We start from the raw sequence: 13,529 nt of genomic DNA on the forward strand, positions 1-13,529 counted from the left end.
TTCAAATGGATGTTTATGCTTTTCTTAACGTGAACAGGCCTCAAAATTTCACATCAAGGTCGAAAAGGGAGAACTTCACGCCGGCAACCTTATTGCTTAACCTTAACTATTTCTTATTGTACTTCTTTTCTGCATTAATTAACTCAGTGAATTAACTTTGTCATTTAGACTAGGCTTAGGGGAATGCAAGCTGGCATTTTCTGGAGATTTGAAAGAAGGTTACATGCGCCGCTCTTGACACATAACTGTGCATGTGGAACACTTAGCCACAGTGTAAAGTGGCAATGCTGTACACCTCTTCCCCCTTTTCCTTCTGTGTGCAAGTGTGTGTAAATCCTCCTCCATCAGTACTTTTATACTTTTAGCACCTTGTTTTGGCAGCATGTTACTACTTCATCGAGTGCCTCCGTAATGGCTGGTGCGGTATGACACACAGACATCCACACACACACGCATACAAACGGAGGCTACACACATTAACACACACTCACACATGTGTGTACATTTATCCCCCCATGTGTCCACATTCAGTGTATCCCAGCAGAGTTAATGTATGTCAGTCTGGTAGATTTTCACAGTCTGTTTGTCTCTCACTCCCAAAAAGCATGCTTGTCCTAATAGAAGGGCCATCCGTCAATTTTGATATCTGTCCAGCTGTTTGTCAGCACAAATGCATGATGGATGTAAAAAGCCCAGTAGTATGGGATATTTTAGCAATGCTAAATATAGTCCTATACAGTGAAACCCCGAAAATACACTAAGTGGAGCCCCCACTTTTCACATTATAAAAAAATATATAATTTTTTTAACGTGACAAGTCTTCATGCTATACATATTATTAAAGACAGTTGTGGATTACTTACCTCACAGCGTGGGCCAATCCAATCCCACTAACTCACTGAGTAAGTGTGAATGAATCTGTGTCTCTATTCGTGTTATATCATTGACCGCCGACCAGTCCTGGCCAGACAACTCGGATAAGCTCCAACTCCCCGTGACGCTGAAGGGGATATTAACAACAAATGGATGAATTATATTGAAGCACGTTCCAACATAAACTAGCATGAAGCTGAAAGCATAATGACTAAATGACTGATGAAAGAGTACTTTTTTTTACCTACACATACCTATTAGAGTGCTGAATAAATTACTCTCCATTAGGATAAGTGGCAGAGAAAATGTATATATGAATGGATGTGTCAGGCGTCTGCAGAAATTGAGAAGTTTTGTTGAATGTTATAACACAGCGTCTCTTTTATGTACTTGCAAAACTCGAAAAGGCCAGTGCTTTTGACATCGTGCATGTGATGTGACCAAAATATTAGAAACATACGGTAGCATTGATCAATCCACCTCAACGCATAGACCTGAACCTCCAGACACAGCTATTGTTCATGGAACCTTTCAGGAGTGATTAAATACCTAATGTTCTGGGTGAGTGTTAACATTCTCGAGGAAAAACAAAGAATCACATATCTTGTCATGACCAAAAGTAGTGGTGCTACAATTATCACTCCCTCGCACTTTGTTTCTTGTAATGTGCAATCATGCTGCTTCTCTCCTACTGACTGCAGTATAGCAGTAGAATTGGGAAGACATGTTTATTAAGCTCTAAAGCAATGCAAAGTTGAGTGTTATCGCTTGGCTCTTATGCAAAGCAAAGTTGTCAAAGTTGTCACATCCCCTGACATACTTAGCTTCACTGGTTTCTTTTCAAGGATTCCTCAATTGGTCGTCTTGAAACTCTTGGCACGTTTCAACAGCGTCTGTCACTCATTTTCCTTTGTGCTAGCCAGCAATTGTTAATGTGATTTGAAAACTGTTTAAAAAAATTAAAATAAATAAACTAGAAAAAAAAAAACAAGTAAAAAAGGAACAAGTACAAACACCCACACGTCAAAGCATTTTCACAGTCTCGGCAATCAAAAGACATTTAAAGTTTAGATGCAGCATGACAGATTTATATACAGTACCGTTCACTTTCCAATTTAAATGGTTTCAAACCCACAGGTCAAGAAATTCAAGCAAGACATAGCTATGAACCTAGAGTAACTTTAGGTCATAAAGCATCATCCGCATCTTAAAGCTGACTGAGAAAACAACAACATGTGTGCAAAACCAATATAGAGGCAAAAAGTGGCTGACCGAAGAATCTAAATGATAAAATCATTCTGTTTTGGGTGAAAAAAAATTTGTTTGCCATGTACAGCTATCAACATTTCTTCTAAATTCCTATGAGGTGTGAATCTATATTTCAGGAATTTTTTAAGTATGGAAAAAAAATAGTGTTTCCATACTTTTGACCGATACTATGTCTATAAATGTTAAGCACACACTGCACAGTAAATAATTGATTCTATCACTGTTATCTTGAGATTTTCTGGTTGTTTTTGAAGTTTTGAAGAACATATCTGACCGTCTTCAATATTATTGATAATAAACGTGCACTGATTTGACCTCAGCTATTCTGAGCATAGTTTTTGACATACTAGGAAAAAAAATCCCTGCCAAAGTAAATCATGTATGGTATTCAGGTGATGCAGATTTTACAACTGTTGCTGATCAAATACACACTCTCCTGGGATACAAGCATACATAATAAAGCTAAGAAACGCCGCCTTTATGAGCGTAATAAGGCTCAGTTTTGGCATTGCAATAACCCTACTGAGTGTTTATTACAGTCATTGTAGTATGCAGTGGTGTAAATTCTCACTGCATCATACTGCGTGGCATTTTAAAATTCTTAGAAGCATCAACACGGTAAAGTAATATTTATTTTTAATGATAAATTCATGTTATATAGTACTTTGGTTTGCTGAGTGTGTTAATATGCAAATTAGCATTTAATATTTACATCTTTTTACATCCTGCTGTTTACTGTTTTCACAAGTTTCCTAAAGTTCAAATCATTTTTTTTACGTATCCATTTTAAATATATTCTTTAGTCGTTTAGATCAGAAAAAGAAATGTGCATTTTTTTGTGATTACGGGAGGCATTGCAGCTTCTAACTTCCAAGATTTGGGGTTTGAATGTCAAACTGTGGAGTTTGCATGTGCTCTCCATTCTTGTGTGGTGACCACTGACCACAACAGGGTTCACTCCGCCTCTTGCCCAAAGTCTGCCGGGGTAGGCCTCATTTCACCCATAACCTGACTAAGGACACATACTAGAGAAGATGGATGGTTGGATGGATTTTTTATTAATGACTTTTTAATGTGCCAGACGTAGCAATCGCTACGTAATTTTTTTGGACAGTTTTTTTCTTTTTTTTAATGTGATTGGGTTAAAGGCATCAAATAGAAGAAAGTGGTCTTTGTCAAAAGGCAATCTAGGCCGGAATAGATGTGCATGGGCTGTTGCCCCTCAGGGTGCACCTCAGGGGGTTGACATGGAGTTGCTGTGAAGCTTAGATTCTCACACTGTCAACGACTACTTGCTGATGGGCTTTTAATCCTGTGTCTTAGCCCTCCAATCCCATGGAGGAAGGGAGAGTTTTTGCCTAGGAGCCCATGCACAAAACCCAAAGAGTAGGGGGCGGGAAGTGGGGTTGGGCTTCGGAGCACCTAGGATTGAATGCTCCTGTCCCATCTAATAATATCTTTGTGTGTGAGTGTGCGCCCGTGTGTGTGTCTGCTTGCACACGTGTGGGTACACATGGGCTTGGTAGTGATCCATTACTCTGTCAGCTCTCTCCCAAGATGCTCGCCAGAGCCTCACACCGTTCTCCACGTCTGGAGAAAATGACTTCATCCTCGCAATGACCGCACTACCTCATTCCTTTACTGTATTTCCTTTAGATTGTCTCCTCTCCTTTGAACCCGTCTCCATGCACTGTAATCAACTCCATTGGCAATCTTAGGTTTTATCTCTATCTCTGTCTGCTTTTGTGTCATTCTGGATCACTTCATCTGCTTCCCTATTTTCTGCCTGTGACTCATTTTCGTTCTCCCTATCTCCCCCACATACGCATCCACTCTGTCTTTTTGTCGCAGACGTTACAGCAACATGTCAAGCAGCCTCAAGCTTTTATGTAACGCTAACATGACAAATGCCACGTTTCGTTGTCTGTTTCAGTCCCGTCTCACACACACGCTCATGCACAGCGGAACATTTAGTGTGATACGCTTGAGTGTGAAGCATCAACGAGGCCTCGAGCTATATGACTTTGTTCGCTCATTTTCATGCGAAGCAGTATCGTACACTGATTTGTGTTGCGGGACACAGTCAGCGGCTATTCATACCGCACACACACTGTAATCTTTCACATTCCCTTGACAAAAAAAAAAGACTGAAGCGGCCATTGGGAGTGATTTCCACCATTGAGTAGTTAAAGTTCTGCTGCATCACCTGGAAATAAAAATAGAAAGGCTTTCAAATTAAAAGATTCATTACTTTTGAGCTTGAGTTGGCGTTTGCACAACAAAGATTTTTTTTACTCTAAAAGTGTTGCTTGGCATCATTTATTAGGCTTCTGTTGTTGGTGGAAGGACAGGACATGAAAATAGAAGCACATTTGAGGATTGTCGGTCGGTCGGTCGGTCGGTCGGTCCGTCCATCCATCCATCCATCCATCCATCCATCCATCCATCCATCCATCCATCCATCCATCCAATATCTGATGAATAGTAAATTGAACTTTAAAATCCATCTCATCGGCAAAGCTAAAAATGGGAGGGATATGCATTCTTGTAAAAAGCTTGCTCAAGTACAGCCGACCACATAAATGCAAAGCAGCGAGCTGTTTATGCAGTCATAGCTAGCGATAGCAATACAGATGCTAACCAGCAATAGCAAAGTTCTTTGCCCAAATAAACCTGAGAGCACCCCACATTTGAGCGAGTAAGAAATGGACAGAATTTACAGTTTTATTTTAACGTGATGTTTTAATTATTTGGTGAAAATAGAAAATAGCACCGTTCATCTTGAAGGTCAAAAATGAACGCTGCAGCCAGCACTTGGACTAGTCTCAAATACAGCATAAGGTATAATAGTTACAAATAGTTACAATTGCATCTATTAAAGAAAAGAAAGAAAATAATAAATGTATTGGTGAGATATAAATAAATTTTAGTAAAAATTTCATCAATTAATTACCAATCTTTATGAATTAATCTCATTTTTTTTAAATCTCCCCACAGCTGAATTCCAATTTGTGGATATATCAGAAACTTTTTCAAATGATGTAAAACTAGCATAGAAACACAAAAACATACATCAGTGAGGACTCTGATAGAAGAAACCTGACAAATGTGGCATGACTACCAATAAAGCTTTCATTCAGAAAAAAAAAAAAAAAACCTCTGGGTGACTGGATTTCAGCATATAGAAACTATTTTGAGACTTCACTATGCTAATAGAGTGAATGTAAATGAGCTTTGTCATTTAATTTACTGTGAATTTTTGCAGTACAACAGTCACAAAGAAGGAAGCGTTCATCAGCCTAATCCTTCAATCCCATAAACACGCAGGCTATAATACTGGTCATCATTGTTATAGAGCCGCTAATTAGTTGTGTTTTATGAAGACAAATGCGGTTATTCCATCAAACTCAAGTATATGACTAAAGTACTTTACTGCAGAGGCTTTTTTTAATCAAACTGATTGAAGCAAATTGGATCCAAGGCATCCTATTTTTGTCTTTCTACCTATATAATGTCTTTGCCTGCATTGATGGATGCTCACGTGTGTGCACATTCAACTGTCTCTTCCCTCCGCAGTGCTTTTGCACACAATGACAACCTATTCAAATCCAATTAACGCAGCAGTGAGTACTCCACGGCATCATTCATTCATCTGCCACTCATCCTCTCCTTCTTATCTGCCCCACACTCTCACGCTTGCAGATGACTGGATGGCATCTGGGTGGGTGAGCACCTTGTTTCATCTCTGCCTTTTCTATTTAATCCCTTATGTGCATGCACCTTTTCTTTGCCCTACCAATCACCAGTTTGCAGAGGTGCACGTCAAAACACTTGTTCAGCTGTCAATGAGGATAGTACACAGAATGTCACAATTACAGTCTAAGATTTCACACGACAAATCCATTTGAACATAACTAAAGCACTGAGGCATCCATAAATAGTAACAAAAACAATGGCGGCTTTAGCATGGATGATCCTATTTTTCACTAACAAGTTTCAGTTTTATTAAACAGCAATATGATCGTCGCTTAGATTTTTCTCTTTTATCAATTTGTTCAGGAAAATAAATAACTACAGCAGGGAAGTGACCCAATTTCAACATTGGAAATCACTGTACTGACTTCTCTTGTAATGTCCCAGATAAGCGATCAACTGGCAATAAAAATATATGCAGACATCCCAAATATTGGCCAGTTCAAATATCTCAATGATCCGTTATGGAGCATCCCAAAATTCATCAGAAGCTGAAATAAAAAACATCTCAAATCACAGCAAATTTTTATTGAGGAGTAAATTTAGTGTAAAGATCATTTTGACACAAAGACCAATTATGTAAGTGCAAATTTTCAAGCCAATCAAGTGGCCCTCCAAAAACTATAGCGGGAATTAGCTGTGCAGGTGCAAGTTTAGATTCAAGAGTTTTCTTGTCATATACATAGTAATACTACATAATGAAATTCTTATTCCGTTCACTTCCCCGAGCAGACTACATTCCATAATCGAGCAAATAATAAAGTAGGCTTCCCCTTTTGCCTCGTTTCCGCCTTAGCCTCCTAGGCTGCTCAATCCACCCGAAGTCGGAGCTGTTGTGTCATTCAGACATAACAGAAAGCCAAAGTCCGCGAGGCTAAATGAATTTCAATGATGTTAAGTCGTGCCTCTTTGCTGTAGCGTACAGTCGTCCGTGAGTGACATATGTTCAATATAAACAATAAGGCAAAAATAAATTTAAAAATACGTCTGCAAAGGGAGTGTGAAACAGAGACGGCTGCCGCAGTGGGGACCATCTTGGAAAAAAAATCTCTCTCGCTCTTTCTCTCTCTCTCTCTCTCTCTCTAACTCTCTCTAATATGCAAGTGTTGTCACATGAGCAGGAAGATTTGGACCAGAGGAGGCAAAAGTGGAGAAGTAGAAAGTCATTAGATGCAAAAATACAATGTAAGCAGTGAGCATTGGAAACTTGAACTAGTTTTGGAACACAATACTCAGATACCGTCTCGGGAAAATAAACTCGGAATTTACAGACTCGGAAAGAAACTCATACAGCTTAACATGGCAGCTGGATAGGTTGATGTAACGTTCTGACAATGTGTCACAGAAATCTCAAATATTGTCCCATATCCCGTATGTCATATAATCCCATGTGTTCAACGGATACCACAACAAGTGTAAAGGTTAGCCACCATCATTATAATTAGTATTCAGCATAATGGTGCCTTCATTTTGTTGCCAAGTGATGACATGCTCAAGTGATGCATGAGTCTGATTATTAATTAATTTGAGTCCCTGGCCAAGGCAGGTTTTTCTTTTGAATCAAATTTGCAGAAAGGTCAACATTGTTTTGATATGACATTATTGTTTTTTAATACTCTACCATGACTATTAAGATATTATTTTCTTTTTCCCCTATAGTTTCATTGAATTCCAAATAGGCTCATTCACTTATAAAAGTTCCACTGTAGCACAAAATGACCTCAGGCTGTGATGTGCTATGAAAAAAAAGCAGATTTGAAAAGCATTGTAATACTCTGTATTACGCTGTTGGATGAACAAGACTGAAGAAACAGATGCAACTCTGACTCAGTATCTTGGCAACATGAAGAGACTTGTGTTCCAACAGACAAAGTGAAAGATTTCCATCTTTATTTCAAAGCTGCTCACAGCATGTATCAATCTTTATAATGTACATCTCTAATGCACAAAACACATCCATTTAAATATAGTGCATCAAATTAATTATCAGAATTTATACAAAGTAAAGCAAACATATATATTGATCTTGCATACAAAATGCTATGCTATCCAGTTTCATTATTCACAAAGTTTATATACATTAGTGATGTCAAATATTCAACAACTGTTTAACTACCATATTTTTGGATATTAAGGCACTCCAAATTATAAGACACAACAATAAAACCTGAATAGAAAATGTATTTTTGTCATGTATAGGCCACGTAGGACTATAACCTTCAGGTTGTAACATCAGATATTGACACAGGAAGATAGTACATGTTTTTTTTTTATTTTTATTGAAACCTTTTTTTTCTTTTTTCAAACTGCATGGTGACAGCAACATCATGCTTTGAACACATAATGAAAATGCCTGCATGCTTAGAAATAAGAGCAGCACCAACATATTGTCAAGTCTGACACTCTCACATAGTAGACTAATTATTGCACCAACAAAACAGTAACAGGTCTGATTGAGGTTACTAGTGGAAAGAGCCCCCTGGCGGGGAGTAGAATAGCAGATCTCCAACGCAAATCAACATTTCAATATTTCGTCTTTTGTGTTTCCATTTACTGATTGACTGACTGAGATTGTCCCTGGTGGCAAGTACTGATCTACAAGCCGCAGGGTTTACACATGAGAAAAGAAGTAGTGGCGTCTGGTTCGAAATTTACTGTTACTTAATAAAACATTTCCATGATTACTCATGTTTAAGCACATATTTTATCAACTATTCTCTGTTTGTAACTGATACTTGTGTAAAAAAAAAAAAAAAGCCGTCGGCAGCGTTAGTTGTCTTTCTCTGTCTGTATATTATTGACCCTTCATTACATTTGGCTGAGATGAGTATTAATCTAATATTTTGTTTGTTTTTTTTTTCAATCAAAAATTCTGGTATGTTATTGTTGTCGCTCTTTAACCCTTAATGCAAATATAATTTCACGGAGGTCAGGCCAGATTGCAATCTGTTGCTGAAGCAGATTGTGCACAAACTGTTCAAACCAGAAGGGCCAAAATTTCAGATTTTACCAGTAGGAAAAAGCTTGATTACTGCGTGTCTCTGAAAGATTATCCGCAGTGATTATCCTGCGGTGTGAGGTGTGTTACAAGTGTTTTTTTTCTTTTGTTTGTTTCTTTTCTCCCTAATCTGCTCAGCAAATGTCTGGGGCTGACAATTGAAATTTTAAACCTGTTCATTATGTACAATTGCAAATTCTTATGTGTTTGTGTCTTCAAAAGTGAGTTCACACAAGGTACACCACACGCTGTGAGCCTATTCTCATTTGTGCTTGAGAAGGAAAAGCCATGCAGTTCTGCTTCGCGAATTCTCCCATCGACTTACAGTAAGTCTATCATTTACTCACCTCCATGCCGCGCAAAAATGTGAGCAACCCTTGTCAAATTTTGTTTCTGTGCACTCTTTTGTTAATTTGGCACTTTTTCTCTCGCGTTCCTTTAATGAACCAATAAAGAAGCTGGCAGAATATGTCTTATTTCTAAGTTTCTATTTTGTTTTATACAGTTTTATAAAGATTGTCATTATTATTAATGATGCCATTTTGACTGAAAAAATTATTTTGCAGGGATAGATAAATCTGGGCAACAAGATGCAAGACTGGTTAGCAGTTAGGGTTTGGCTCTGGCTTTCATGCATTTGCATGTTCTCCCCATGCCTACATAGGTTTCCTACCACATTCCAAAAGCAGGCATCATAGGTAAATTCTACAGACGACGGTAAATTTCCCTATGGTGAGCTTGTTAGTGTGTATGGTCTTTGGATTTTGTGTCCCCGTGTTTGGCTGGCAAGCAGCTCAGGGTGCATTCCACTTAATGTCTAAAATCAGCGAGGAAAGGGTCCGGCACGCCAGCGACCCTTGTGAGGCTAAGCGGTTAAGATGATGGATGGATGGACGTCACTGACAAAAGGTTGGAGGTAGGAGAAGCAACTAATTGGACAGTCGGTACAGCATACTTCTTCCTTAATTGCCGGACCTCAAAATATGGATTTAGAGTAAAACCACAATTTCCTTGACTATATTTGATTTGATTTAATACTGAAAAGAAATCACGCCCTTCAAAGTTGGAGTGATGCACAGTTCCCGCGCGCACAGTATCTACTAAAAAAAAAAAAACCCAAATATGTTTAAAGTGTGTTTTATATTTTTCCACATTCCATAATTCCCAGATAGCTTGACTGCCGAAATCACGCTTATTCTGTGTTTTTGCATTAATTTACCGCTTCTGCTTGGAAGTCTATAGAATACACAGCAATGAAAATGGTGCAATTGCAGCGGCGTAAAAAACAGGACTGGAGAAGATGGCCCTGTAAGTACGGTATGGTTCATTCGTTTTTCTTCTTCATTATGCGTTGGGGCTTTCAGTCAAAGTTTAAGACTTATAAAATCTGTATGTGTATACCTGACCTCATTAGGTCAACTACATGCCCCTGTTAGTTGTACAGCTCTATTGATTTGAATGATTATAATAGGACATAGAGCAAAAGGTTAATTGATTAACTAAGATCTTTCACATAAGACTATTGCATCTTCGTCCGAGCTAAAATGCAACTCGGGCATCTGAAATATGCTAATTTGTCGCTGTAAATTCATGACAGAATCAATGGCTTTCATTTTTATCAAATCAATCAGACCTCAGCGCCATAAAGATGCACACACAGCAAGGACCAACTGAAAATGAATCCTGACTGGGCAGGCAGGCCTCGGAACAATATGTCATGTTTCTGACTCGCGGGCCCATGACTTCATCCAGCAGTGGCCCTGAACAGCATTTCTCTTATGGGGTGATCGTAAACATATATTTTGTCTCACGATCAGCCGAATCATGATAACGTCAATGAAAGAGGAGTGAGAAACCGCGATAACCCGAATAATAACTGCAATATTGGAAATGCTTCCATGGTTTTCAGGATGGACCGAGACAGGTATATTATTTGAAAGTAACCCTCTTAGTTGCTCTTGTTTCCATCAAACAGTATTGATTTTAGTGTAAATAAAGATAGGATGCTCAATAATCTACTGAACTCCATGATTAGTTCAATTGTATAGTGATTTTTAGGGAAATCCCAAACGTAATTTACAGGGTTACAATTACTTTTATTATTTGTCTCACATTAACAATAACGCTTTATTAAAAAAAAAAAAATCATATGAAATGTTTATTATATGCTAGTTTTTCACATCTTTCAAAAAGTTATACAGACTATCAATAACACACCACTCACAGTTCAGGAACCCTGAACTGTGAGTGATGCTCTAAGTATTATCTTTAATCCTACTTTTGGCCCACTTTACACAGTATCTAAAAATAATTTTGATGGTTAGACCTGGGCCCACACTCAGCTAAAGATGACCCTTGCCACCGCCCGTAAATGATTTTCTTTTGAGGAAAAAAGGAAGTCTTTTGGTGGCTGGGACTTTTCATTCAAGTGGATGACTCATTCAGAGAACAATTGAGGCAAAGATTATTGAAAAAAATAAGATAATGTTGACTTTGGCATGTTTGATAAGCATTACATTTCATTTAATGTTCTTTGTTGTTGAATTTCACTGCTAAGAGTGACATTAATGTAGGTTTGACAATCCCTATCCAAGAATGTAAGAAAGAATCAATAGATTTCAGTATCAAACACACATTGCGGCATTTTATGGAATACGGTGTGATAAATGAGGTCCCAAGTTAGCCAAGTTTTGTGAAAATAAATAAATAAAAACACAATCAGATAAAACAAGTAGCAGTTCTAAATGATTATAGTTTTCTCAAAATATGGTGCAAAAGATTGAGACTGTGCTAAAAACAGCATGGGTTATATGAACCTCTTTTATTACACATTATATTGCATTTTTTATGATATTCCATATTGTAGACTTCTTCTACAATTCAAAGAAGCTACAGCCAAATGTTGTAATACTCACACAGTCTTTACTATTACATTTTGCAAAGTATGACTATTTCAAGGCTTGATGTGCTACTTTTTTAAAAAAAGTTTTGGACATTCCTCAAAGCACGGGTATGCCCTTCATCAGGTGAGGATCAGCGTAAGATTTGGCAGAGGGCCACAAGCAATGACATGGCTCTGCAAGCGTCTGTGAAGTTGAGGCGAAATCCTCTGGTGTCTTGTTGGCATGACGACGTGACACGTGGAGAAGGTGGGAGGCTCACCATGAGAGGAAGAAACGACCAAGCAATCCAAGAAGACACCTCATATTTGCTTTTGTTTCAAAAATGGTGTGCTGTGTACACTTGATTAAATCATCTTGATCATCAAGACTGAATGAAAAATGTTCACTTTACTTGAGTTGCGTTGGTAGCATAAATACATATAAAACGATAAAGCAATTGTTTTATAAATGTAACTTATTACGTTGTTAATAGATGACCTCGGGCATTTAGATGTTATTTTTCAATTCCAGAATAGTACTAATTGCTATCTGACATTGAAGGAAAGTCAAATAATTCCAAATTAGGGTCTGTTCATGATCTTTAGCTGCCACAATTTGCAATCGATTTGAAACTTTGTAAAAATCCTACCAAAGTAGAAATTGTCATCAAAGTGGCTGCTGTCAAATGCTATATCCTTTTCGAATTTACAATGAAACACAAAGCACTGGCCACACATTGAGCTATGATATCTGAATTCTGCAAAACTAAGATTTTGTTTTGATTTAAAAAAAACAAAAACATCAAAAGTTAATAAACAGTCCATCATTTTAGATTATAGTCATATCTTGATCCTATTGCTGGTGCTGTGCCAAAACTGCAAAAGTTATCATTTGGTGAATGTAGTGCTTTTAGTGCTTTTTTTTTTTTTTTTTTTTTTAGTTATTGACCAACATGTTGAAAATGGCAAGCGATCTTTCACAATGTTTTGCTAATGAATGGACAAACTTGTAATTTTTGGGGTCTCCAGCGACGTTTCTTGTGTTAATATAACTACTGTCAAATTTAACAGCTTTGTTAAAATGTTGGATGCTAATGCTATCACTTCTGCTCCAAGTTCGACTGACACCTCATATCACAACAAACAAATGAAGCAATACGATTTTTATTCAATAAAATGAAAGCAATAAGAAAGGTAATACTCATTATCAGATTTATTTTTCAGTCACAGAGCCATAACAAGTGGCACATGCAGCTCCACTGACTTAATTAGCTTGACATGTGTTCCAAGGTGATCTGATGTCACACTGTAGCATATGTACCTTTTCAAATGATCTAAGAAATTGTTCCCTCTAATCTGGTAGTGTTATTAATCATTTTAAATGTTTGGAGGAGGAAAAAAAATCTCTTTGATGATTTGAGCATAACTTCTGGAGATAGCTATTCAACAAATATGAACACTAACCATATTTTCAGTTTTATTTGTTGGCTTTTTACAATTATTACTCTTTTGAATCTTAACAAAATGGTGGCTTGATTTGAAAGGGCCATGTTTTGTCCTCTGCTGAATCTTTACATTGCCCCTTGCATTTTCATTAATTATTTTGTACATGCCACATTGCGCTGAAGGCTTTTTTTTTTATATCATTATGAGAGGATGATGGAAGGAACATAATAAAGAAAATAGAATATTCAGCACAAAACAAAGGAAAACTGCATGTTTTCATTTGAATTATTAATGGAATTAAATTAAATC

At 37.5% G+C, this 13,529-nt stretch overlaps 1 long non-coding RNA gene across 2 annotated transcripts; it reads left to right on the plus strand.

Moving 5' to 3' along the window:
- Positions 1–8,099: 8,099 nt before the first annotated feature.
- On the plus strand, positions 8,100–12,267 carry LOC148421143 (uncharacterized). 2 transcript variants are annotated; one of them, XR_015866176.1, is made up of 3 exons: positions 8,100–9,809; positions 10,129–10,210; positions 11,920–12,267. It is a non-coding gene; the product is annotated as an uncharacterized LOC148421143 (long non-coding RNA). The 2 variants fall into 2 exon arrangements; XR_015866177.1 differs by having other exon boundaries at positions 8,100–9,219; positions 9,460–10,210.
- The last annotated feature ends 1,262 nt before the right edge of the window (positions 12,268–13,529 follow it).

Source organism: Hippichthys cyanospilos, chromosome 7, assembly GCF_059441005.1.
Source record: "Hippichthys cyanospilos isolate Australia breed blue-spotted pipefish chromosome 7, RoL_Hcya_1.0, whole genome shotgun sequence".
NCBI classification, from domain to species: domain Eukaryota; kingdom Metazoa; phylum Chordata; class Actinopteri; order Syngnathiformes; family Syngnathidae; genus Hippichthys; species Hippichthys cyanospilos.